Source organism: Ornithorhynchus anatinus, chromosome 19 (assembly GCF_004115215.2).
Source record: "Ornithorhynchus anatinus isolate Pmale09 chromosome 19, mOrnAna1.pri.v4, whole genome shotgun sequence".
Classification (NCBI taxonomy): domain Eukaryota; kingdom Metazoa; phylum Chordata; class Mammalia; order Monotremata; family Ornithorhynchidae; genus Ornithorhynchus; species Ornithorhynchus anatinus.
The window spans coordinates 1,108,565-1,135,771 of record NC_041746.1 but is presented as its reverse complement, the minus strand read 5'-3'; the positions used below and the strand labels follow the sequence as shown (position 1 = coordinate 1,135,771).

The 27,207-nt window shown below is 67.3% G+C and overlaps 1 long non-coding RNA gene across 1 annotated transcript; it reads right to left on the bottom strand.

The window, feature by feature from the left end:
• Positions 1-20,988: 20,988 nt before the first annotated feature.
• Positions 20,989-26,738, bottom strand: LOC114805757. The gene is made up of 2 exons (XR_005661141.1): positions 26,562-26,738; positions 20,989-21,310 (listed from the first exon to the last, which is right to left on the bottom strand). It is a non-coding gene; the product is annotated as an uncharacterized LOC114805757 (long non-coding RNA).
• Positions 26,739-27,207: the final 469 nt, after the last annotated feature.

Sequence of the window (27,207 nt, the reverse complement as noted above, 5' to 3'; positions counted from 1 at the left end):
GACCTGCCCGGGGTCACCCGGCGGACAAGTGATCCTTCTGACTCCCAAACCCGCGATCTACGCGCTGGGCCGGGCTGCCAGTTCATTCATTCGATCGGTCGTATTTAGTGAGCGCTTACTCTGTGCGGAGCACTTGGACTAAGCTCTCGGGAGAGGACAGTAGAACGGTAAACAGACACGTTCCCCTCCCACAGCGTGTTTACAGTCTAGACGGGGGAGACAGACGTTAACATGATTAAAATACGGTCATGTACTTCAGGGCAAGGGTGACGTAGAAGGGAGCGGGAGGAGGGGAAATCAGGGAAGGCCTCTTGGAGGAGATGCGCCCTCGATCATGAATGAATCGATAGGATGGATGGAATGAATGAATGACTGAGGCTTGGAGGGAGGGGAAAGTCATCGTCTTTTGGATTGGAAGAGGGAGGGCATTCCGGGCCTGAGGCTGGATCTCTCGGAGAAGAAGCGACGACGGACCCGGAGAAGGGGGGCCGAGTGGAATGCGATCGCCTGAACCTGGAATTAGAAACGGTGACATCTAAGTTTTCCTGATCTCAGAGGATCGGATCCGGGTCCGCTTCCGGGAGGGAACAATGGGTGACGGCATCTCATTCGCATTCAGCGCCGGGGAAATCTGAGGAGGGACCGGCATTGGTCATAAAACGCGGCCGGGGCCCCTGCTCCGAGCCCACGACTAAATCCGAACGATTCTGATGGTCACGCGGCATTGTCGGCATTCGGAACCCTTCATCGCACTTTGAACACGTAGCCGGGAGCGTTCCCGACCCATACACATCTTTTTACCGGACGCGTGATTTTCTCGAGCCGGCTAATGGCCAAGGCTCGCGTTCACACCGGGTCGAGTTCTGAAAAGAGACGAGAACCGGCCGGGAAGCCGAGACGGAAGACGTACGCTTACCTCCCCGAAACGAAGTGGGAGAGAGGCCTTCCGACGCATCGTTTCCTGGGGGCCGGCGAGCTCGTTTCTACGAAGATGGGGATTTTAGGCCGGCGAGAAACTTTCCATTATGAGACGGCGTTTCCTCGGTTGCTCCGGTGATCTCGCTATTTCAATTTTGCTCTCTTCCTTCCAGTCAGAAATAAAGCGCTCCCCCGGGGCCCCCGTAGCGTGAGAGCGTCGACCGAGCTGCGCCAGTAGGCGACGGGATGCGGGCCTGCCCTCGAGTTGCTCGCGGGGTAACGCCCGGCCCGAGTCACTCACGGGCAGCTGGGGGAGGAGGTGGGAACAGCACCGTGGGGACCATCAACCGTATCTATTGAGCGCTGACTGCCGCGCAGAGCACCGTGACAGTTCGTACACGCCGAGACCCTGCCCGCGTGCTAAGGTGGACGGAGAGAAGCACCGCAGGGTGGCCGGGGGATCGATCCAAACCTGGAAGGGGAAGCTCCAGCCGGAGAAGGTGGGCTTTAGTAATAATGATGATGATGATGACGATGATGATGATGATAAATCGCGGTGTTGGTTAAGTGCTTACTAGGTGCCAAACTCCGTACTAAGGGCTCAGGTCATCAATTCCCCGGTCGGGCTCACAGTCGAAGTAGAAGGGAAAAGCAGTGCGTCCTAGAGAAGCAGCGTAGCCTAGTGGATGGAGCCCGGGCCTGGGAGTCAAGAAGGACCTCCATCCTAATCCCGGCTCCGCCTCTTAATAATAATAATGCTGGTATGTGTTAAGCGCTTACTACGTGCAGAGCACCGCTCTGAGCGCCGGGGGAGATACAGGGTCATCGGGTCGTCCCACGTGAGGCTCACGGTCTTCATCCCCATTTTACAGAGGCGGGAACTGAGGCCCAGAGAAGTGAAGTGCCTTGCCCGCGGTCACCCAGCTGACGAGGGGCAGGGCCGGCATTCGGACCCGTGACCTCTGACCCCCCGAGCCCCGGCTCTTTCCGCCGAGCCCCGCCGCAGTGGGCTTGGGGCAGCGTGGGAGCCAATCAACGGCCATTGGGTTTCATGGCCCAATAGTCGCTTCCTTGGAGGAACAATGGGTTATTGTTAAGAGGGAAAACATTCACCACTTCGCTTTCGACCGCTGGGAAGGGGACCTGCCAAATAATGGGTCTTGTCATAAATTCATACAAATGAACGGGAAGGTTTTAGAGGCCGCTCGGAGAAAGATCAGATCAATTCTGCTCCTGGGGCTCTTTTTTGGAAGGCACCCGTTAAGCGTTTACCACGCGCTAGGCTCTGGACGGGAGTGCTGAGGTGGATGCGAGCTAATCAGGTTGGGCGCCGTCCCTGTCGCACCCGGGGCTCGCACCCATTAGACCAGCGGCGCGGCTCAGCGGAAAGAGCCCGGGCCTGGGAGTCCGAGGTCATGGGTTCGAATCCCGGCTCTGCCCCTCGTCAGCTGGGTGCCTGCGGGCGAGTCGCTTCGCTTCTCTGGGCCTCAGTGACCTCATCTGTAAAATGGGGCTTCACCGAGAGCCTCACGTGGGACCAGCCGATGGCCCCGCATCGGCGCTCAGAACAGTGCTGCGCACCTAGTAAGCGCTTAACCAATACCAACATTATCATTACTATCGGTCCCCATTTGAACAGATGGGCTAACTGAGGCCCAGAGAAGCGACGCGCCCGCAGTCGCACGGCAGACGAGTGGCCGGGCCGGGATTAGGACCCAGGTCCTCCTGACGCCCGGGCCCGGGCCGTTCCCACCGGGCCACGCCGCCTCTCGGCCTCGTGACCGTGACCGAAAGGGAAAGCGCGGGGGCGGTACAAGGCGGGGAGCGAGCAGGTGGCTGCTGGCGGGCCAGCGGTTCCGCGCGGCTACCGAGGCGAGCGCCGAAATGGAGGGAGAGGCCCGGTGACAATCGATCGGGGGTATCTATTGAGCTTCGACCGTGTGCGGAGCACCTTACAGGTGAGAAGCAGCACGGCTCAGTGGATAGAGCACGGGCCTGGGAATCAGAGGGACCCGGGTTCTAATCCCGGCTCCGCCACGTCTGCGCCGTGTGACCTTGGACAAGTCACTTCTCTGGACCTCGGTCGCCTCCTCTGAAAAATGGGGATTAAGAGTGCGAGCCCGTGAGGGACAGGGACCGCGTCCGACCCGACTAACTCGTACCTACCCCGGCGCCTGGAACGGTGCTCGGCCCGTAATCGGGAACCATGATCGTCAGTATTACCGAGCCCCTGGGAGGGTACGAAGCAGCCGGGTCGGTAGACGCGTTCTCACCGGGAGCTTACGGTCTAGAAGGGGGAGACGGATGCTAAAATAAATTATGGCGAGGGACGTGAGTGCTGGGGGTGGGGGGCGAATATCATTCATCCATTCACCCGATCGTATTTGTCGAGCGCTCACTATGCGCAGAGCACCGTGTTAAGCGCTCGGAATGGGCGATCGGGCGACGGATAGAGACGATCCCCGCCCAGTGGCGGGCTCACAGTCTAATCGGGGGAGAGTTCCAGGCCAGAGGGAGGATGCGGACAATGGGTGGGCAGCGAGGCGGACGGGACCGAGGTGAGGCGAGGAGGCTGGTGGCGGGCGGGCGAAGCGGGCGGGTCGGGTTGGAGCGGCGTACGATGGGAGGGGGGGCGCGCGAATCGAGATCTCTAAAGCCGACGGAGAAGAGTCTCCGTCTGAGGCCCAGGTGGATGGGCCTCTCTTTGAGGAGCGGGGAGACGTCAACCGCACGTCCTGGTTCTTCCTTTTAAGAGAAGCGATCAGGGCAGCGGAGCGGAGTGGGGACTGAAATAGGGAGGGACGGGAGGCGGGGAGGCGAGCGAGAAGGTAAGTCGAGAGCGGCAGGGCGGGGACGCGGCGGAAATCCCGGCGACGTCGCGGGTTAACCAGAAATGCCGCCCACGGCCACAGGAAGACCAGCGCCGGTTTGGCGGCTAGCGGAGTTAAAGGTCCAGAAGGGGATAGTTGCCGCGGAAATGCCAGTGGCAACGTGAAGGGGGGTGTCGGGGTGGTTGATAGCTAAGGTTCGGGGCGCCCGGAGGTCTTTGGGAGGAAAACAACGTCTCTGCGGGGGGAGCGATGAGGCCCGAGGAGGAAGGGCTAGGCGAGGCAGGGGCCGGGAGCGGCAAGGGAGTCGGAGGGGATTATCTCCGGGGCGCGAGGGCAGGCCGAACCCACCGTCTTCGGAGAGTGGTCGAGACCTCCCTCGATCGGCCGATCGATCGGCGGCGTTCATCGAGCGCCCGCCGGGCGACGAGCAGGCCCCGACGGAGTCGGCAGACACGCTCCCGAGGGAACCGAAGGGACCCGGCTCCGCTCGAGGGAGGACGGCCCAGTCCGCGGAAACGGAGGGACGGGAGGGGCTGCGTCCCCCACCCGGACGGGCAGGACGGAAGACCCTCCGAGCGCGGCCGCCCCTCCGGCTGAACCGACGGTGACCTCTCGGAGGAAGCCCGCGCGACCGAGCCGGCGCGGGGCGGAGCGGGGAGCGGGTCTCCGTGTGACCCGGAACGGGCCGGCTCCCCCAGGGAGCGACGTCGGAGAGGGGGCCTGGGGCGGGAGAGGAGCGCGGGGTGTTGCAGGAGGTTGGGGCGGGGGCGATCGGGGGCCGGTCCCCCGCCCCCCCCCGGCCCCGCTCGGCCCCGCGGTTCGAGGGACCACCGGCCGGCGGGCCGGGGTCATTCGTCCGGCAGTATTTATTGAGCGCTTACACCGTGCTAACCGCTCGGGGAGGACGACTGGGGCGACCCCGCTGCAGGGCCCGCCCCCGAGGGGTCGGCACGTCCTTCGGAGAGCGATGCTGAGCCAGCGGGGCTGGGCCTTGGCGGGGAAGGGGCCGTTTCCCCGGGACCCCGCCACGTTGTCCGGGGAGGGTGGCGGCCGACGGGAGCAGACACGGTTGCATTTGGCTCGGATACCCTGGGACATTTTCGAAAGCGGTCGTGTCGATATTAGGCGCTTTCATCTCTTCGGTCGTTTCCGCCGGGCGCCTGCTGTGTGCAGAGACCCGCTCGGGCAGTGGTATTTATTGAGCGCTTCCTCCGTGCACAGCACCGTCCTCGGCTCTTGGGAGGGTACAACAGAGCGAGGAGACGACCCCTAACCTCAGGGGGCCAACTATCTCGCAGGGAAGACGCTAACGATAACAATGCTGGTATTCGTTAAGCGCTTACTACGTGCAGAGCACCGTTCTAAGCGCTGGGGGAGACGCGGGGGTCATCGGGTCGTCCCACCTGAGGCTCACAGTTAATCCCCATTTTCCAGATGAGGTCGCCGAGGCCCAGAGAAGTGAAGCGACTCGCCCACGGTCACACGGCAAGTGGCAGAGCCGGGATTCGAACCCGTGACCTCGGACTCCCAAGCCCGGGCTGTTTGCGCTGGGTTTAAAGACGCACTCTTGAGTGCTTGCTCCATCGTCTAAGACCCAGTCTTAGGTTACGGGTGGCTGTTTCTTTCGTTTGGTCTTCTGTACTTCGATGGCACTCGTTAAGCGCTTGCTGCGTGCCAGGCGCCGTACTAAGCACGGGGGCAGATTCAAGCTAATCAGGTTGGACACAGTCCACGTCCTACACTGTATATATTTCCATCACCCTATTTATTTTGTTAATGGATTGTACATCGCCTCGATTCTATTTAGTCGCCATCGTTTTTACGAGACGTTCTTCCCCTCGACTCTATCTATCGCCATCGTTCTCGTCCGTCCGTCTCCCCCGATCGGACCGTGAGCCCGTCAGACGGCGGGGACCGTCTCTATCCGTTGCCGACTCGTTCGTCCCAAGCAAGCGCTTAGTACAGCGCTCTGCACATAGTAAGCGCTCAATAAATACTATTGAATGAATGAATGAATGAATGAATGAATACACGGGGCTCACGGTCTTCATCCCCATCTTACAGATGAGGGAACTGAGGCCCAGAGAGGTGAAGCGACCTGCCCGGTGGTCACACGGCAAACAAGCGGCGGAGCCAGGGATTAATAAACAACTCCAGTGGTTGCCCATCGACCTCCGCTCCAAACAAAAACTCCTCACTCTAGGCTTCGAGGCTCTCCGTCACCTCGCCCCTTCCTACCTCTCCTCCCTTCTCTCTTTCTACCGCCCGCCCCGCACGCTCCGCTCCTCCGCCGCCCGCCTCCTCGCCGTCCCTCGGTCTCGCCCGTCCCGCCGTCGACCCCCGGGTCGCGTCCTCCCGCGGTCCCGGAACGCCCTCCCTCCTCACCTCCGCCAAACCGATTCTCTTTCCCTCTTCGAAACCTTACTTAAAAATCACCTCCTCCGAGAGGCCTTCCCAGACCGAGCTCCTCTTCCCCCTCTACTCCCTCTGCCATCCCCCCTTTACCTCTCCGCAGCTAAAGCCTCATTTTCCCCTTTTCCCTCCGCTCCTCCACCTCTCCCTTCCCATCCCCACGGCACCGTACCCGTCCGCTCGACTGTATATATTTTCGTCACCCTATTTATTTTGTTAATGAATTGTACATCGCCTCGATTCTATTTAGTCGCCATCGGTTTTTACGAGACGTTCTTCCCCTCGACGCTGTTTAGTGCCATCGTTCTCGTCCGTCCGTCTCCCCCGATCAGACCGTAAGCCCGTCAAACGGCAGGGACCGTCTCTATCTGTTGCCGACTTGTTCATCCCAAGCGCTCAGTACAGTGCTCTGCACATAGTAAGCGCTCGATAAATACTATTGAATGAATGAATGAATAACGTTGGTATTTGCTAAGCGCTTCCTATGTGCGGAGCACCGTTCGAAGCGCTGGGGGCTGTCCCGCGTGAGGCTCGAAGTTAACCCCCGTTTTACAGACGCGGTAACCGAGGCATCCCTCTGGCTCCCCGGCCCGGGCTCTATCCACTAGGCCGCGCTGCTTCTCGTTCTTTATTTTAAGGACTTCCGCGCAAAAGAGTAAGCGTTCAGTAAATCCCACTGATCGCCGAGCCGCTCCGAGAGAGAGAGGGGGCAGCCCGCGGTCGGCTTTAAACGATCCCGCTGGGCCCCGGGGGGGGGGAGGGGTCAGAGGGCCCGATGCCACCCGGCCGCGCGCCGGTGACCCCTCGGACGCTTCCGGTCCCGCCGGGCCGGGGGCCACGGGGCCAGGAGTGGCCGCCGCCGCCCACCCCCCCCGTCTGGGACGGGACCGAGCGGGCCCCGAGGACCGACCGTGGGGCCGCCGGCCCCTCTGCCCGTCCCGGGCCGCCTCCCCGCAGAGAGACGGGCCCCGGCGGGCCCTTGCCTTCGCCGTGCCGCGCGGAGACCGACCCCGGGGTCTCTTCGGGCCCGAGGCCGCGGGCGGCGGGGGGCTCGTCCCGCTGAGGAAGGAGCCGGCCGCCCGTGCCCGGGAACGGCTGGCGGGAACGGGGGGGACTCCCTCCCCACCCCGGGGCCCCAAAGGGCAGCCTCAAGGACTGGCCCGCGGAGACCGGTTACCCACGACCGGCCGACCCCACGCGCCCTCCCCGGCCCCGCCGCCCCTGCCTCGCTCGGGGCCCCGGGCCCGGTCCGGCCCCGAGTTCCGGAAGGGGCCCGTGGGAGCAGCCCGCGGTGAGACCCGCTCTGTTGAAAGTTTCGAGCCGGCACAGGCGCTTTAGCTCCGAGTGTGGATTCCCGAATCTGGCTCTTTGATACAGTCAGTTCTGACCTTGGGCGGGGGGGAGTTAGTATTACTAAGAGGGTCTTTTTTTCTCTTCCCCCCGCACCAGCCGCCAGGGAAGATCTAAGCGACCCCGCTCGGGGTGTGATTGTCGTTCAAGAGAGTCTCGGTATGATTCCGCGTCGACCGTGCGGCGCGCCCCCCCCCACCCCCCCCACCCCGCCGGGGCACCCGGAGAGGGCCGGGGACGTCGAGGTTCGGGGCCAGGGCTCGGTGGAAATGAGTCGTGTAGCTGCTGGTGACCTCATCGACCCTGTAGCGTTTTGTGGAGGAGGCCGCAGAGGAAGAGAGGTAATAATAATAATAATAATAACTAACGACTACGGTATTCGGTAAGCGCTTACTATGTGCCGGGCACTCTAGTGAGCGCTGGGGTGGATACGGAGGTGTCGGTCGTCCCACGTGGGGCTCACGGTCTCCATCCCCGTTTTACGGCGGAGGGAACCGAGGCCCAGAGGAAGTGAAGTGACTCCCCCGAGGTCACGCGGCAGAGGGGTGGCGGGGCCGGGATCCGAACCCGCGACCTCCTGACTCCCGGGCCCCAGCCGCCACGCCAAGCCGCTTCTCGCAGAGGTCCACGGAGACAGAGGGAGAAGAGGGACCCCCGGGGAGACGGAGAGCGGGGGACGAGGGAGGCCCACGGGGCAGGCGAGACGGGAGAGAGCACGCTCCGTGGCGGCGGTGCCGTCGTCTGAATTCCCGACTGATTCTCAGGGCACCGCGACGGCTCAGGCGGGGAGCCGAGCCGGGCCACATCCTTCCCGTCCCCCGCCGTGAGCCGGGCCCCGGGGGCGTGTGCGCGACGCCGTTTCTATTTTTAACAGAAAGTGAACCAAGAGAAGCGAACCGCGAGATCCCCTCGGTTTCCACTCCCACCTGCCGGGGCCCCGGCCCCTCGACCCGACCGCGGCTCGGCGCCCCGGGAGGGCCCCGGGTCCCCTCGGCCCCGGGCGGGTTCCCCCCCCGAGCCCGGCCCGGGAAGAACCGCCGCCCTCGGACGGCGGGGGGGGGGGAGGGGACGCAGGAGGGGCCGAAGGGAGGAGGGGCGCGGCGCCTAGAGCCCGGGCCCGGCGGTCAGAAGGAGCCGGGTTCTGATCCCGGCTCCGCCGCTCGTCCGCTCTGTGGCCTCGGGCGAGTCACTTCGGGCCTCGGTGCCCTCATCCGTAAAGCGGGGATGAAGACCGTGAGCCCCGCGCGAGGGACAGGGACCGCGTCCGACCCGATCGGCCTGCGTCTACCCCGGCGCGCGGAACGGTGCTCGACACCGAGTAGGGGCTCGACGAACTCCGCGATCGCCGTAACCGTCGTCCCCCCGGGAACACGCTCATCAACTCCGCAGGTTCTAAAAACCTGTGCAAGGAACCTTCTTGCCTGTCTCCTCTCGGATGCCAACACGTTTGGTGCGTCCAGGGGTCGGTGCCGCTCCCCTCCCCCTCCCCCCAACGCCCCCGGCCCGTTGGGAGGCCCACGGCGGCCGGGACCCAAGCCTCGGCTATCAGCCGCCCGGGCGGCCCCGACCGGCGGGGGCAGCCAGCCGGTGCCTCGCCGGCGGTACGATCCGTCGGCTCGGGTCGGACTCCTCGATGGGACGGGGCGAGGCCCGGAGCGGGCCCCGAAGTCCTTCGTCAAGTCCCCCTCCGCCCACCCGCCTGTTTAACGACCGCCTCCCTCTCGTACCGGCCTTCCGGGGCAGGCGCGGGCAGAGTCAGCCCGCGGGGTCCCCGGACGGACACCGGCCGGCGGCTCGGCGCTTCCGCCTCCCTCCCTTATCGGCGGCCGTCTTGCCCGGGACCCGTCGACTCACCCGTGAGGCCGTCCACCGTGCCGTTCCCGGCTCGGCCTCGCGGTCCGTCCGGTCGAGGGGGCCGTCTCTGATGGGGGAGCCGGGACACCGGTGGCCCTCCTGGACTCCCGTCGTCCGGGGCTGGATCATCCCCCGTCCCCGACCCTCCCCTCTCCATCCCTGATTCTCCCCCGGGGATCCGAAACAGGCCGTCCAAGGGCCCCGCCTCTCCCTTCTCCATCCAACCCTCCCCCGCCCCGGTGCCCCAGAACGGACCATCCGACGCCCCCGACTCTCTCTTCTCCGTCCCCGATTCTCCCCCGGTGCCCCAGAACGGACCGTCCGACGGCCCGGACTCTCTCTTCTCCGTCCCCGGTGTCCCGGAACGGACCGCCCGACGGCCCGGACTCTCCCCTCTCCTCCCGTGACTCCTCTCCCCAGCAAGGACCGTTCTCGGGCCGAATCCCGTCAAACCGCTCTTGAGCCGGCCGGTGCTCTGACTGCACGGTTTCCCGGGGGCCCCGGCCGTCCCCGGGTGCCGCGGGATTTGGGCCGCGGCGATTCGGCGTCTCCCCGCCGCCCCCGCTCTTCACGACCCTGTAGATTCGGTCTCACGCCCCCGTCTCGGGTTTCCCGACCGGAGGGGCGGAACGACTCGGGCGCCACCGCCCGAGGCCCAGAGAAGCGGCGTAGCCTAGTGGAAAGAGCAGGGGCCCGGGGGGCCGAGGACCCGGGTTCCAATCCCGGCCCCGCCGCCCGTCCGCCCTTTCGCCTTCTCTGGGCCTCGGTCTCCTCACCCGCGTGACGGGGTGAAGACCGTGAGCCCCACGGGGGACGGGGACCGCGTCCGACCCCGTTAGCTTGTATCCACCCCAGAGTTTGGTACGGTGCGTGACGCGGAGCGGGCGCTTTACTAATACCGTTGAGGAAAGGAGAGAAAAGGCGGCCGCCTGGCTCCCCCCCCGTCGTCTCGGTGACTGGGCCGAGAACACCGGGCCTCCCCCCCGCGTCCCCAGCCGTCGACCACGAGGCTCCCCCTCCCCGACACCCGCCCCGGGCGCCCGGCGGAGGCCGAGGCTCTGGTAGAAGGGTCTCCATCCCTGAAGGAAGTGGTTTCTGCACACGAGCGGCAAGCTGCCGGCGAGGGGTAAATCACAGCGTGGCTCAGGCCCCCGCGGGAGTCAAGATCGTGCATCCCCCCGCTCCGGTGGGAGGGCGGGAGCCGAGGCCTCCAGAGGCGGGGGGGGACCGGGCCCGGTCGAGCGGGTCGGCTTGGATTCTCGGAGCCCGGCGGCCCTCCCCGCCGGGCGGAGGCCGAGGGCGGAGGCCGAGGGCGGAGGCCTGGGCGAGGGAAGCTGGGGGGGAGGGGGCAGTCGGCGTAACGGCACGCCGTCCCGATCCCGGAGTCGGGAGACCCGGGTTCCGGTCCCGGCTTGGCCGGCTGGCTGCGTGACCCCGGGCCGGTCGCTTAGCCTCCGCGGGGCTCGGCGTCCTCGTCTGTAAAATGGGGGTAGCGTACTCGTTCTCCGTTCTTTAACTACGAGTCCCGCGGGAGATGGGGCCCGCGTGATCCGAACGTCTAGTACTGACCACCCCCCCCCCGGGCTGGGCACCGAAGGGCTCGATAATGAGCGGCACTGTGAAAATGGGCCCAAAGCGGTCAGCGGGGGGACGAGGTGGCTACGGATGGAGCGGAAACCTCGGGGTGGAGTTTCAAAATCCCCAACCGACTCCCCCGCCTCGTCCCGGGGGTGCCTTCGCCCCTCAGCCGAAACCCGCGCCCCCCCCCCGTCTTCTTCCGAGAAGCCCTCCCAGATTCGCCCCGCCCGACTCCGGTCAACCGGAGCGCTTCTCCTGACCTCCCTCGGCCCCGGACGTCGTCTGACGGGGAGCGAAGGGGACGAAGGCCGGAGGGTCGAGGAGCACGTGAGCGAAGAAAGAGGAACTGGCCGCGTCTCGGGGATCTGCCGTGGAAAGGAGCGGAGGGGCGCCCGCCTAACCGACGAACGCAGCCTTCGACCCCCGCTCCGGATCGGCCCCGTCACCTGGGGGCCTGCGGGAACGGTCGTTGGGTCATTCCGTCATATTTACTGAGCGCGTACTGGGCGCGGAGCGCCGCACTAAGCGCGTGGGAAGGGAGCGGGAGAAGAGGAAAGGGGGGGCTTAGTCGGGGAAGGCCTCCCGGAGGAGACGGGCCTCCGAGAAGGCCTCGAAGCGGGGGCGGGGGGCGGGGGGAGAGTAACCGTCTGTCGGATTCGAGGGCCCGTGCGGGGCCTTGGGGACACCAGCCGCAAACCTGATGAGTTGACCTCGCCTGGGATCCCCAGGGGCCGACCCGTGACCCTACACGGAGACCCGACTTTACGGGCGCCGTGCCGTCCCCCCGTACTCTACCCGGCGACCCCGGGGGGCCCCCATCCCCTATCTGGCGACCTCACGCGGTCCTCTCCCCCTCCGGACTGTAAACGCATCGTGGGCCGGGAATGCCGTCCTCTCCCGAGCGCTCAGCACGGTGCTCCCGCACACAGTAAGCACCCGGGAAATACGACTGACCGACCGGACTTGTGTTTTACGCAGCGAATCGGTTCTGCGAACGGTAATCACGTCGTCCCGTTCTCGTCCGTCCGTCTCCCCCATTTAGGCCGCGAGCCCGTCGTCGGGCAGGGACGGTCTCTCTCTGTTGCCAAACCGTCCGTTCCAAGCGCTCGGTACGGTGCTCTGCACACAGTAAGCGCTCGGTAAATACGCCCGAACGAACGAACGAGTGACCTTCCGCAGTGCCTGTATCCCAGCGACCCCGGTACGGTCCCCGTGTCCTGCCCGGGGATCCCGTGCAGCCTCCACGTCGTCCCCAGGGTCCCCGGGCCTCGGGCCCTTCACCCGTGGAGTTTGGAGCCCCAGCCTCTTCGCGGAGCCGGGCAAGGTGATGCCAGACCCGGACCCGCTCAGTCGCCCCCCCCCAGCCCCGTCCCCGAATCGCCGCGGACGGTGGCCCGGCGTGGCCTATCGGTTAGAGCCCGGGCCTGGAAGTCGGAAGGACCCCGGGATCCAATAGCGGCTCCGCCGCTGGGTGACCCGGGGCCAGTCACTTTACTTCTCTGGGCCTCAGTTCCCTCGTCCGTAGAACGGGGATGAAGACCGTGAGCCTCGGGCGGGACGGGGACTGCGCCCGACCTGATCGGCTTGGATCCGCCCCGGCGCTTAGAACGGCGCTTCACATGTAGCGGGCGTGGTGTGTATTAAGCGCTTACTACGTGCCAGGCGCTGTGCTGTGCCAGACTAGAGTACTACAGTACTCTAGCGCTGTAGCATTACCGTTATTGTTATCATCATCACGTGCCGTCGGGCCGTTTCCGATTCGCAGCGACTCTACGGACGGACTTTCTCCGGAGCGTCCCGTCTCCCGCCGTAATCCGGACCTGTTAGGAGAAGCGGCGTGGCTCAGCGGCAAGAGCCCGGGCTTGGGAGTCCGGGGGCGTGGGTTCGAATCCCAGCTCTGCCACACGTCAGCAGCGTGACTGCGGGCGAGTCACTTCGCTTCTCTGGGCCTCGGTGACCTCGTCAGGGAAATGGGGATGAAGACGGCGAGCTTCACGTGGGACCGCCCGTTGACCCTGCATCTCCCCCGGCGCTTAGAACGGTGCTCCGCACGTAGTAAGCGCTTAACAGAGATCGACGTTATCACTATTCAACGGTCCTTCCGTTACCGTTGTTAACGGTCTCTATCCGTCTGGCGGCTGGTGCTCCTCTTCCACGTTTTCCCCGAACTTTTCCTAGCATTGGCACTGCGTCATATTATCGTTATTATTATGAGTCTCGCCCTCTATCGACTGGAGTTCCCGGAGACTCGGCTGGGGTAGGGATGTCGGCGCGGACTGGCCGTGAGGAGTCGGAAGATGACGGGGTTACTTTGGCGCCTTCTTCCCGGGGGCGGCCGCCGTCACCGACCGCGTCGCCGCGGGAATCCGGGAACGCCGCCCGCCCCTTGGCCGGGGACCCCCGGCCTTGACCGGCACCGTCCTTCCCTCGGCGACGGGTGCCCCCGGGGCCAGGGAGGAGGAGGAGGAAGAGGAGGAGAGGGCCCAGGACGGCCAGGGGAGCGGAGAGGACTTGGGCAAAGGTCAGCGCGCCGCCGCGGTCCGGACAAAATGCGGGGCGGGCGGCGCGGAGGGAGGGATGAAAATACAACACGCCACCCCCGCCGGACCCCCGGAGGAGCCGGTCGAAAGGAGGAGGAGCCGGACCCTCGGCGGGGGTCGGGGGGAAGGCTGCGCCCCCCCCCGGCCTCGGGGCTCCTTCTAGGTTTAGCCCTCCGCCGCGTCCTCTCGTCGTCGGCCCGCCCCGCGACCGTTGCCCCGGGGAGATGACTCACGGCCTTCGGAAGGCGCGGACCCGGTCGGAACGGGGAGGTGAAATATAACTCCGGGGAGGTCGAGGGAGGGGACCGACGAGGAGGGAGGGCGTCGGGGCGGGCGGAGAGGGGCCGCCGAAGTGAGAATGAGCTGCGTCCTCCCCCCCGGCCCTCCCCCGCTCCCGGGCCGGCCCGCTGTCGTCCTCTTTCCCGCTCCCCCTCCTCCCCCGCCCTCGACCGGGCCCGAACTGTGCGTGAAGATCAGCTGACGGTTCAGGCCGCCCGTCGGCCTTCCCACGGCGCGCGTCTCCCATCTGGGGAAAAACCCAGCGGGGCCTTGGCGGGGGTGAGGAGGCGGGGTTAGAGGAGGCAGGAAGGAGGGAGGATTCAGTTGGTAACCCCGTTGCCCTCTGACTCAGTCCGGGGTCGGTTGCTCAACCCGGGGTCCTGCCTGCGAGGAAGGCGCTCCTCCCCCCCTCCTCCCCCCCAACCCCTCCTCGCCCCTCTGCCCTCGCCCCTTTCCCCCGACGCCCAGCTCCCGACCGGGGCGGAAAACCCCAGGGCCCTCCCGTCCGGCCCCCCTCGCCCTTCCTCGGCCCTCGACCCCGAGGACCCGCCCTTGGCCTCCCGGCCCGGCCCCGCCGTTGGGCGATGGCACGCGATGCCGGTGCCCCCCCCCCCCGCCGTTTCGGCGGCGAGGCGGTTCCCGGGATCGCACCACCCGGGGCGGAGGGCGCGGGGGGGCCGGCGGCGGTAGGCCGGCGGAGCGGCCGCCCCGGGGAGCTCCGTGAGGGGCCGGGGGCTCAGAGTCCGCAAGCTCCCGACCGCCCTCTTCCCGAGTCCGAAGGACGGGGCCCCGAGGGGGACCGCGACGGCTCCGGACCCGGTTCGGGAGCCGGGGTCCCTGCCCCGCCGCCCCGAGAGCGACACTTTACGTGCGGGGGGTCCGGGCGACTTCCGCGTGTCGTCTTACAGGGTGGGGTTCGGCGGTCAGACGCCCGAAGCCGGCCCCGAGGGGACGGTCCCGAAAACGCTCGTGTACTTCACCCCGGAAGTAGCCGCGTGGGCAGGGGGCGCTTTCTCGGGATGGGTTTCTGGGTCAATTTACTCGAACCTCCGGGGACCGCCGAGGGGTGGGGAGGGCCGCGGGGCTCCGAGCCTGAGAGGTGAAATCAGGCTTCGGGCGAGTAGGATCTCCGTGGAAAAGGAAAACGGGAGCCACCGCGCCCGAGGCCGGCCTTCTGCCGGCCACCGGCCCCACCCCGCCCCCACCCCGGGGCGCTCGCCACGGGGAAAAGAGTCGGGGCCGAGAAGCGCGGGGGCGCCGGGGCTCGGGGCGAGCGGGTGGGGGACGGCGAGATGGAGTCCCTCCGGCCCGAGAGGGGCCCCGGGGCCGGCGAGAGCCGTTACGATTCGGGAACCGACGGGCGGGCCGGGGTCCGGCCCGGCCCGGGCCGGACGGCGGGCGGAGACCGGTTCGGGGCGGGCGCGCCGCCGCGGGGCGACCCCGTCGGCCCTCCCTGCCCCCGCCGGCCGCCGTCTATCGGAGGGGGAGCTCTGACCCGCCCCGACTCACCCCGAAATACCCGTTTGGAAATCCCTTTGAAGGTCGAGGCGGTAAACGGTAACGGCAGAGATAATCCCGCGGTGACGTAGCGCGGTTATTTGTAGTCGGGCAGCGCGGGCCCGACTCCAGAGCCGTTCTAGAATCTAGATCCTAGCACCGGCTGACGGGGCGAGGGGGGCGGCGGCTTCCGGACACGGGCCCCCGGGTCGAGGCTGCCGGACGGGGGGCCCGGCCTGGTGCCGGGCCGCGGGCTTTTCCCGCTCACGGCGTTGGGGGGAGATTGTCCCGGGGCCCCCGCCGCCTAGGCGCTCCCCTCTTTGAGCGCCGTGCGGCGGGGACCCTAGGGCGAGGTGGTCTTCTTCCAGTTCCAAGCAGACCAGGCCTCGTCGTCCGGCGGCGGCGGCCGCGGCTGCAAACCCCGCCCGCCGTGGGACGTGTCCGTCGTGTCGTCGCGCCGTCCTCTCCCGAGCGCTCAGTGTCGGCGTCCCGCGCACCGAACGCGCTCAAGAAATACGACCGTCCGACCGACCGACGGCGGCTGCGGCGGCCCTCCAAGTCTCCGACCCGGAGAAGCGGCGTGGCTCAGTCAGAGGGACCTGGGTCCTTAATCCCGGCTCTGCCGCTTGCCCGCCGGGTCGCCTTGGGCGGGTCACTTCTCTGAGCCTCGGTCTCCTCATCTGTAAAATGGGGACGGAGACCGCGAGCCCCGTCCTCGCGGGACGGGGACCGGGCCGACCCGATTTGCCCGGATCCACCCCGGCGCGGAGCGTCGTGGCTGGGACGCGGAAGGCGCTCGACGAGCACTCTGTTTTCCCAAAGCGCGTCCCCTCAGTCACCCCTTCGCCCTCCCGATGCCCCTAGGAGGCCGGGGTTAGCCGCCCCCTTTCCCGCGGAGACCCGGGGAGGCCCGGAGAGTCGAAGCGCCCCGCCCGAGGTCGCCCGACGGACCGGGCCGCTCCGGGTGACTGACGTCTTTCTGCCATTCCCGGGCTCTCCCTGCGCTCTGATCCCGGGGCCCGCTCTGTCCCCGGGACGGGGTGAAGACCACAGACTCTCCGCGGGCCCCTCCGCTGCCCAGCGGCTTCCACTCACCCCAGACCGGGGCGGTTTTCCAAGAGGAGACCCGCGCTAAAACGCTGCACGGGCCGAGTCCCCCGTGGAGACGGCGAGCCCCTGACGGCGCCCGGTTCCCGTAAATGTCGAGAGTCAGAAGTCAGAGCCCCGGAGCCGGGGGCCGGTGGTTTGAGACACCCGAAAGGAAGGGTCCGTGAGGTCACCCTGTTCCTCTGCTAAGATCTTATCGGCGATAACCGGGGCCCCTTCCCCTCCCTCCTTCACGGCAGCTCATCAACTCAGACACACGCGGCCCCTCGCCGCCGGCCGCTCTGAGGAGTCGGGCTCGGCCGGGAGAATCCGGTCGGCCCCGACGGGGCCCGGGCGGGAGTCTCCCCCCGAGGAGGAGGAAACGGCCCGGGGAAGGGACGAGAGATCTGCGGGCGCTCCCTCAGATCTGCTTCTCTCCGCTCCGTTCAGTCGCGTCTACTGAGCGCTTACCGAGTGCAGGTCGCCGTACTCGGCGCTTGGGAGAGTGCAATCTAATGATAAACGGACGTATTCCCCGCCCACGGTGAGCTCACGGTCTAGAGACGTCCCACCCCGGGGTCCCTCGCCCACGGCGAGGGTCCGTGAGGGCCGCCAGCGGGGCGGGGGACGGCGCGGAGGCCCGGCCGGGTCCTCCGGGGCCCTGAGGCCTGGGAGGCGGCGGCCACGCTAGGTCAGAAGGTGAAGGTCCTCCAGGTGGGGGACGGCGAAGTCGGGGAGTCCAGGGCGTGGACGGAGGAAGGGGCCGGGAGAGAGGAAGGGAGCGTCGGGGGGAGCGCGGAGATGATACGAGGGGGCGGGCGCGGAGATGCCGCGGGGAGGTCGGGGTGCGGGGCGGAAAGAGCGTGGGCCTGGGAGTCGGAGGAACTCGCGGGGCGAGGCGGAGGGAGGGAGGAACGGGCAGCGGCCGCCGGCCTCGGCCGCTGCCGCTGGACCGTCCGGGGCCCTTTCCTCGTCCGCCCATCTTTCAACCGTTCACTCGGTCGTATTTATTAAGCGCTCGCCGTGCGCAGAGCACTGCGCCGAGCATCCGGGAGGGTGCCCTACAACAGTGAACGGCGCCCGTCCCCGCCCACGACGGGCTCACGGTCTAGAGCTTCGCGAGGAGCGGCGGGGCCCGGCGGACAGAGCCCGGGCCCGGGAGTCACGGGGACCGGGCCTCTAACCGTGACCCCCCCACCTGTCCGCCCTGTCACCTGAAGTGACTCGCTCGGCTTCCCCGGGCCTCGGTCCCCCCGTCCGTAAAAGGGGGATTGAGACCGTGGGCCCCAACGTAGTAGGCGCTGAACAAATACCACAGTAAGCGTTTACTGTCGCTCCCCGACGGCTCCGTCCGGCGGCCCGACTCACCCCGGGGGTCAGACCCCGCCCACCCGACCCCCAGTCGCCCCCTCCCGGGCGCTTTCGTCTGAGACGGCGTGGGAATCAAGTCGGTGGGGTCTCCCCAGCGTCCACGAAGGGCGACGACCGTCGACTCTAGACCGTAAGCTCGTTGCGGACGGGGAACGCGTCTATTATATCGTTCCAGTGCACTCTCCCGACCCGCTCGGCACGGTGCTCCGCACGCGGCGAGCGCTCGATAAATGCGACGGGCTGACCGACCGGGGAGAGGACCCCGGCGGGAAAGCGCGGACTCCCTCCCCTCGAGGAGATAGGCAGACCGCTTTCGCCGGGCCCGTCTCCTCCAAGAGGCCTTCCCTGACTAAGCTCTCCTTCCATTCATTCATTCGACAGTATTTGTCGAGCGCTCACTGGGTGCAGGGCACTGGACCGAGCCCTCGGAACGGACAAGTGGGCAACAGGTCGAGACCGTCCCCGCCCGCCGACGGGCTCGCGGTCTAATCGGGGGGAGACGGACGGACGAAAACGAGACGACTTAATCGCGGTAGATAGGATCGAGGGGATGGACACCTCGTTAACAAAATGAATAGGGGAATAAAAATATATACAGATGAGCGCAGTGCGGAGGGGAGGGGAAGGGAGAGGGTGTCTGCGTCGCCCTGACTCGCTCCCTTTATTCACCCCCCCCCCGGCCCCCGGCCCCGGCCTCCCGGCACTTGTGTCCGTACCCGTCATTTATCTGTTTCTATTAATGTCTGTCTCCCCATCTGGACCGTAAGCTCGCCGCGGAGAGGGAATGCGTTCGCTTATCGTGAGGCTGCACTCTCCCAAGAGCTTGGTACGGTGCTCCGCGCCCAGCGGGCGCTCAATAAATACCCCCGCATGAAGGAACGAACGAATGAAACCATGTTTTAGCGGGAGATGGGCAGGCAGAGAGAGGCGCGCCGCTGACGTCGGTGGAGTTCACACTGTACGGCGTAACCTCACCCTGCGTCTCGGCCACCGGCTTCTAATTCACCAGAAACCAGTCGCGCGTTTGGAGAGCCGAAGCCTCCGGGGTACGTTTCCCCGGCCTCTCCTGAGCCCCGGAGGATTATTAACCGCCGTCGGGGGCCTGGGAGCTTCCCGGCACCTCGTGCCGAGCGCCCGAGCCGGGCCCCGGAGGCTGGGAAGTAGGGGAGCGGGCCCTGGAGGCTAGGGAGCGGAGGCCGGATCCCGAGGCAGCGACGACTCGGCCCGACCGCTCGCCAGGCCGGCTGGGAGACGGGGCCCCGGGGCCCGGGAGGGAACGCGGCCGCCGGAAAGCACGGGAAGGGGGCACCGACACGTGGCCCGGGCCTGCCGCCCGCCCTCCCGCCGGCATCGCGCGCCCTGCCGGGGGAGAGTCTAGGGTGCGGGACGGCCGCCTCCCACCCACGGGGCCGCTCGGTTCTCCCCGGTGACGTTGGGAGCCCCGGCGGCGGGAGATCAGACGCGGCGGGGTAAAGGGTAACTCGGGATAGAGAACCGAGCCGTTCTTCTCCCCCGTCTCCGCCCGGCCCCCGCCCTCCACCCCCTCGAGGGGATGAATTCAAAGGCAAATCTCCCGGCAGCCACTTGGGAGAGGCCCTTGAGGACAAGCGGGGCTTAAAGGGCGGCCCCGGGCCCGAGGGGCCGGCCGGCCCCGAGCCGACAGGTCCCCCGCCCCGCCCCGGGCGGGCGTTCTCGGGCCCGTGCCCTCGGTCGGAGCCGGCATCCGCCGCCGGCCAAGCGGACCGACCGATGGGCGGCAATCTACCGAGCGTTTACCGGCGGATGTTTATCGAGCGTGTTCCGCGCTTAAAACGGTGCCCCGCGCAAAAGGAAGCGCTTAACCGAGGCCACGGTCGTCATCATCATCAATGACCGAACCGTGCGCCCGGTGCAATAGAGTCGAGAGACGCAATCCCTGCCTCGGAGGAGTTTACGGTCTAGCCGAGGAGACAGATGGGAAAAGAAGCTCTGGGTGGCAGAGAATAACAATACCGATGTTGGTATCCGTTAAGCGCTTACTACGTGCAGAGCCCCGTTGCGAGCGCCGGGGGAGATTCAGGATGATCGGGTCGTCCCACGTGAGGCTCGCGGTCTTCATCCCCATTTGACAGACGAGGCACCGAGAAGCGAAGTGACCCGCCCACAGTCGCCCAGCTGACAAGGGGCAGAGCCGGGGTTCGAACCCGGGGCCTCTGGCTCCCAAGCCCGGGCTCTTTCCCCCGAGCCACGCGGCTTCCCTTAAGGAACTGAGCCCCGGGCACGCCGGCCGCCTTCCCCTCTTGGCGCAGAATCTCGGGGGAGGGAAGAGGAGAGACACAGTCGGAGACCGAGAGGAACAGAGACATTGGGAGGCTCTGAGAGGAGCCAGAGAGTCCTACGGCGAGATGTGCAGAGAGCGCCCCACACGCACGCCGACGCGGGGCCGAATCGGATGAGGGCCCTGCCCTCGTAGGGGAAGATTCCGGGGTCCCCCACCAAACGAAGCGGGGTGGAGAAAGCTGGTTCGGGGCGGAATTCAGCCAGTTTGGCCGGCTTCCCAGCCCACCACGTCACTCCTTAAGCTCCGTCTTCCCTGTGACTTCCCTGCCACCCTGGCAGAGGGACGGGAGACCCTGCCGACCGCTTGCCGGCGAGCACAGCGCTCTCTGCTCGGGCGTACGGATCGTTTTCCAAAACAACAGGGAGGTAGATTGCGGAGGAAACGCACTCCGGGGGCTTCGGCGGGAGGGCAGCGGAAAGCGGCCCAACTCTTCATTCGGCGAGCGGGACGGGGATTTTGATGACCCTATTTATTCTGTTCATGAGGTGTCCGCCCCCTGGACTCGATTTATCGCGATTACGTCATCTTGTCTTTGTCCGTCCGTCTCCCCCGCTTAGACCGCGAGCCCGTCGTCGGGCAGGGACGGCCTCGTATCTGTTGCCGAATCGTATATTCCAAGAGCTTAGTACAGTGCTCTGCACACAGTAAGCGCTCAATAAATACCGTGGAATGAATGAATGAATGAAAGGGATTGGGTGTCCCTCCTCCCCGATAGCCTTCCGGGCCTTCGGTACGGTGCCCAGGGCGGGGACCGTCCACCGATGGCCCGATGGCCCGTGACACCCTCCGCCGGTCCACGAATCGCCCAGCGGATGTCACGGATGCTTCGTTGGAGTTCTCTAACCCCGAACTTAATCGTCTTTGTCCCGCGCAGAGACGCCGGCCCCCCCTCCCCCCCCCCCGGGGACTCTCCGGTTTGTCGGCCTGAAGAGAAAGAATCGAGCCCAGCTGGTGGGTTCTTTCTGGATTAGGCTTATTTCTCGATGTTTCCTCTCCCCTTCTTGCTGAGCTAAGCGTGAACTCCAGCCCCGACAGCGAGCGCGAGGTTCGACCGGCGTCTCCTCCGCTCTTCGTTCGGCCCCGTGGAATCTGGGAAGCGACGAAGAGAACGTCGCGGCGGGCTCCTCGCGGGGACGCTTGGGATCGGTCGCGCCGGAGCTCACCTCGCAGGCCGGCGGCGACCGTCCTCGGCAGGGAGGGTCTTCCGGGGCCGCCGACGTCAAGGCGGCGACGGAGCGGATCCGGGCCCCGGAGGCAGACCTCGAGCCGCGTTTCTGAGGGGGTTTTGCGGTATCTGTTAAGCGCTTACTATGGGCCGTTCTCCGCCCCCGGGAGTCACCGGGGGTCGGACGCGCTCCGCGTCCGTCTCCGTAGCTGACGGCCCGTGACTCTCGCCCCCTTCGAAGCGCATCTCCCGCAGGCCTTCCCCGGCTGCGCCCCCCCCTTTCCTCTTCTCCCACTCCCCTCTGCGCCGCCCTGACTCGCTCCCTCGGTTCATCCCCTCTCCCAGCCCCGCGCCGCTCGTGTCCGTGCCCGTCATTTGTCCGTGTGCGTCGTTGTCCGTCGCGCTAGACCGGGAGCTCGCTGCGGGCGGGGAACGTCCCCGTCTATTGTCGTCCCGTCCTCTCCCAAGTGCTCAGTACAGTGGCCCGCGCCCGCTAAGCGCTCGATAAATACGACCGAGCGAACGTCCCCCACGGGACTCACGGTCCTCGTCCCCTCTCTTCAGAGCCCGTCGGGGCTTTCGACCGAGGAGTCTTCTGGGGCCCGGGGGCCCGAGGCGGGGGGCCGTGACGGTTCGGGGGGCACGTTCCGGCTCCGCGTGGTCCTCCGCGCGTCCGTGTCGACGGGAGGTCACTGGGAGCAAAGGGTGTCGGGGAGAGGACTCCGAGGCCGCCGGCCGACGGAAAAGCTTAATGTGTTACTAGCGCTTCTTCCCGCGTGTCAGCAGTTGTCCCGGAGACCGTGTATACCTACGACGAGCCCCGCGCCGGGGAGCGAACAGATCCGCAGAGGGGGAGCGGCGGGGGCCGGGGCGGGGGAGAAGTTTTGAAATTCATGCCCGGTGTTGCCGCAAGCGATAAGATTATTTGAGTCGCCTGCAAGCCGGGCTGCGACCAGGAGCGGGTTTCAAAAACAGGAAAGCGTCTCGTTGAAAAACCTTCTAAAGCAACATGTGGGCTTAGAAGAGAAACCGGCTCTGCGGTTTGGAGATCGTACTTCCTTATTGATAGAATGACTAGATGGCGCAAGGCCTCACGGGATCGCGATGTTGTTAACCACAGACCTGACGGTTACATCGCCGGGGGTCTGAAACGGGCCGGGGCTTTCTGGAGAGCTGAGAGATCTAAAAATTTCCCTTTTCGTTTCCCCCCCCCCCACCACCCCGGGTGGGAGCCGGTCGTTTCTCTCGCTCTTCGTCGCTTTCATTTCGGAAAGGACCGGAGGAAAAGAAACCCGGGTCTTAGAACGCGGGGAGATCGGGTCGGCAGGTTTTCTGAGGAAAAGTCAAAACTCTGCAGAGCGCGCCCTTCCCCGCCTTCCCGCGCACATGCTCTCTGGGGAAACCGTCAGCCCGTTTGCCGACTTCGAAAGGGCTGATCTCGCCCCGGGCCCGGTGGTGAAACTTTCTGGGGGGTTGGTCTCTTTTTGGCCCGTGTGCCGTTCGGCAGGTGCTCGCTAGGTCCCGGGCACTGTCCTAAGCGCCGGGGTAGTTACGAGGTGGGCGAAGTCCGCGTCCCACCCGGGGCTCACCGTCCGAATCGCCGTCCCGCAGCCGAAGTGACCGAGGCCCGGAGAAGCCGAGCGACTCGCCCGAGGTCACCCGGCAGACGGGGGGCCGAGCCGGGATCAGAACCCGGGTCCTCCGGCGCCCGGGCCCGCGCTCCTTCCGCCAGCCCACGCCGCTTCCGCTGACCCCTTTAGACGGGAAGACCCGCGGCCGGGCAACGTGTCCGTTACGTCGTCCTGTCGCGCTCTCCCGAGCGCTTAGTCCAGTCCTCTGCGCCCGGCAGGTGCTCGGCAGATACGACCGCCCGCCCGCCCGAGCGGCCGACCGCTTCCTCCCGGCGGACGGAAGGCAGGGGGGCCCCGAGGAGATGGTGGAGGTCAGCCGACGAACCCTCATTCGGTGCCGGGCTCCGGGCCGAGCCGCGGGGTCGAGGCAAGAGGAGGAGGCGGGACGCGGTTCCCGTCCCGCCCGGGGCACCGTTTTCGGAGGGAGAGAGCGCGGCGTCTCGCCCCGGACCACGCCGCGGGGCCGGCGGCGGGGCGGGGACCGGCCCGGCGGGTCCCCGGGGCGGCCCGGTCTCGGCCCCTCGGCCCCGCCCGCCCCTCCGAAAGCTTTTTTGACGCCGCCGCTTTACCTTTGGCGAAGCGGGTCGGCGGGCCCCCGATCGCGTCACCGGGAGGCCGCGGGGAAATGAAAATCCCGCCGAGTCGGAGGCGGCAGAGCCGCGAAAACCGTCCCCCGACGCTGCGAGCGAGAGCGACGCGCTAATGTGCGCGTGCGTGGCGCGCGACAGCGTGCGCGTGTGCGGGCTTGTGTCGTTGTCTGCGTGGGTGGAAGGCGAGTGTTCGGATGCTCCCTGGGGGGGTTGGAGGGCGAGGGGGATCGGAGCCGACCCCGGGGGGACGTCTTCCAGACTGCGAGCCCGTCGTCGGGCAGGGATTGTCCCTCTCCGTGGCCGAACTGTGCTTTCCGAGCGCTCGGCGCGGCGTCGCGCACGAGGTGGGCGCTCGGCGACTACGACGGGATGAATGGAATCCCCCCACCGCCCCGCCCCGGGAACGCGGAGGGCATTACCGGGGTCCGAAGGGGCCCGCCGTCGGGCCTCGCGCCCTCGGAGCGGGGGAGAGAGCGACCTAACCTCCCAGGAGCAGCCGGGGCCAGGCGGGGAGACCTGGGGGGGCGGGGGAGGTAGGGGAAAGACCACCCCTCTTGCCCCGGCCCCAGGAAGAGCTCCCCCACCCCCGAGAGGATCGGGGGGGGGGGCCCTCCTCGGGGCGGGGGGAGGTTTGGAAGGGCCCCGGAGGAGCCGCCCAGAGAGAGAACCCGGCTCCGCCCCGTCCCCCTCCCCGCGCCGGCCCGGCCCGGGGGTCCGAAGGGCGGCCCGGCCACCCCCACCCCGACGCCCGGCCCGCGGAAGAGCCGGATTTCCCCGCCGGGAATCGCGCGGCATCAGAGGTCCGGTCCTTCGTTCCTCCCGTCCGTCGTGTCTGTCGGGCGCCTGCCGCGTGCAGAGAACCGGACTGAGCGCCGGGGAGAGGGCGGGGCGGCGCGACGCGGGACCCCTGCCGGGTCGAAGGCTCCCACTCCGCGCCCGTCCCGGATCCCTGGGCGTCCGGGGAGGCTGGGGCCCCGAGCCGGGAGGGCTCAGGAGCGGGAAACGAATTTCGGGCCTCCGACCCTCCTCTTTCCATCGTGCGGCGTCGGGCCGGGGAGCGGACCCCGAGGCGGGAACCCTCCCCCGTCTCCCCCTACCCGCCGAGGGGAAGGGAGGGGAAGAGAAGCGGCGAGGCCCAGCGGATGGAGCCCGGGGTCCCGGAGGTGGATCCCGGCTCGGCCGCCTGTCCGCCGCGCGCGGAGCGAGTGGCTTCGCTTCTCGGTTCCCCGGTCTGGCAAACGGGGATGAAGCCCCGGGTGGGACGCGGCCCGGGTCCGGCCTGATCAGCTCGTATCTGTCCCGGGGCTCGGTGGAGGGCTCGGCACACAGCGGGGGCTCGACGAATAGCGTTGAAAGAGAGAAAAGGGAGCCGAGAGCGGGGAACCACCGTGATTCCAACCGACGTGCCCGAAGGGGGCACGCCCGGTCACTCCGCCGGGCCGCGGCCGCCCCCGGACTCACCGCGCCGGGACGGGACGGGAGGGAGGCGGGAGCGGCCGCGGGGTGGAGAACGAGGCCTGACCGGCGACGAGGCCCGGTGATCGCGACGTCGGCCGGGGGGAGATCCGGGGGGATCGGGTTGTCCCGCGGGAGGCTCGCGGGCTTCGCCCCCATTTCCCAGAGGAGGTCCCCGAGGCGCCGAGAAGCGAAGCCAGAGTCACGCAGCTGACCGGCGGCGCAGCCGGGATCAGGACCCCTGGGACCCCCAAGCCCGGGCCCTTTCCCCGGAGCCACGCTAGCAGAGGGAATGAGGAGCCGGGAGGCGGGAGAGCCCCGGCCTCGACCCGGCCCCGGCCCCGGCCCGCCCCGCGACCTCGGTCTCCTCGTCCGCGCGGCGGAGATAACGTGGCCGCCCGGCCCTGCCTCCCGGACCCCCGTGAGCCCCGCGCGGGACAGAGAGCGCCCGATCCGATTATCTCGAATCTGCCCCCGAACCCGGCCGGGCGCGAAGGAAAGATGGAAATGACGACGCCCGCCCCCCCCCCCCCCCGCCCCCTCCCCGGGGCGACCCTCGGAGAATCGGCGCCGGGGCCGACCCCGAGCGCCGCCGGGGGGCCCGGGACGCCCTCCTCCGTCTCCCCCACCCCGGGAGCGGCCCATCCTCCTCTCGGTGGCCCGCGTTTCCGAGGCGGATCTGGGCCTCGGCGCTTCCAAGTCCTGAGTCACTCCATCCCCTCCCCACCCCCGCCGAATCATCTGAACGTTCGTCGTCTCGAGTGAGTTCTTCCCTTCCCGGCTCCAATCCGGGTTTCTGTTTCTTTCACTCTTTTTGTTTGTCTTGTTTTCGGAAGGCCGACCGGGAAGCCGCCTGCCTAGAGGGGAAAATGTCTTTCCCGCTGTTGGGTGTGACTTCCTGACTCGGTCCGCCCCCCCCCCCCCCCCACCTCGAGAGGCCTCGACTGAGGGGCCCGGAGGCTGCCGGGGGTCCCTCCCCGGCAGGGCGAGGGGCCTTCCCTTCCCCGGCCGTCCCGCTCCCGAGTGGGGCGGGAAGGGAGGGAAGGGAAAAGTGGCCGGGAAGAAGAGGAGTGATTTCGAGAAGCAGCGCGGCTTGGGAGTCCGAGGTCGTGGGTTCGAATGCCGGCTCTGCCCCTCGTCGGCCGGGCGACCGTGGGCGAGTCACTTCTCTGGGCCTCAGTGACCTCGTCTGTACAGTGGGGATTAACCGGGGACCACCCCATGACCCTGTATCTCCCCCACAGTGCTCCGCGCGTAGTAAGTGCTCAATAAATACTATCGAACGGATGAGTCGCTCGCTGCTCCCTCCCCGGCCCCGTCGCCAGCCCGCGGCGGGAACCGCGCGGGCGTGCCGTCCACGGGGTCGTCCGTGTGCTCGACACGCCGCGGGGCCTCGTGGCCGGAGCCCCCCGGGGCCGGGAGTCCGGAGACCCGGGCGCGGGGCCCGCCGGACCGGCCCGAGCCGGTCACGGAGCCTCTCTGGGCCTCAGTCTCCTCACCCGTAGGACGGGGGTCGGAACCCCGCTTTCCCACCCTCCCTCCGAGCCCCGCGGACCGGGTCCGACGCAGCGGTCCCGGATCGGAGGTCCCGAATCCGCTGCCGGGCCCGGAGGGAGGGCCGAATCCACACCGGCCCCGGAGAGCCGGGACGGAGCCCGGGCGCTGCCCTCCGGAGGAGACGCACCTCAGAATAGAAGCCAAACCGCCGGCCGGCCGGCCCGGTCGGCGTCGGGCCAGACCCGTGAGATCTCTCATTGTCGTGTGACGTCGGTTTCGGTTTCGCGGCCCCGTCGCCATGGAGACAACCGGGGTAATTCAAATCACACGCTCCCTTGAAGTAGCTGAATGGAAAACGACAAAAAAAGCCCCAGAGGCCCGAAGAATCGGCTTCCTCTCCGTCTCTCCCGCGGGGCCCCTTCCCCTCCCGGCCCGCGCTCGGCTCTCATTCCTTCATTCATTCATTCAGTAGTACTTATTGGGCGCTCGCTACGTGCGGAGCACTGCGCTAAGCGCTTGGGACGAACGAGTCGGCAACAGATAGAGACGGTCCCCGCCGTCTGACGGGCGCACGGTCCGATCGGGGGGGAGACGGACGGACGAGAACGATGGCGATAAACGGAGTCCAGGGGAAGAACGTCTCGTCAAAACGGTGGCGACTAAACAGAATCGAGGCGACGTACATCTCGTCAACAAAATAAATAGGGTAATGAAAATATATACAGTTCCAGCCTGCGCCGGGGCCTCGCGCTCCGCGTCCGTGCGGCGAAGCGGGGGGGCCGCCGCCGCCGCCGCGGAGGGGAGACCGCCCGGCCTCCGGTTCGCTCCGCTCC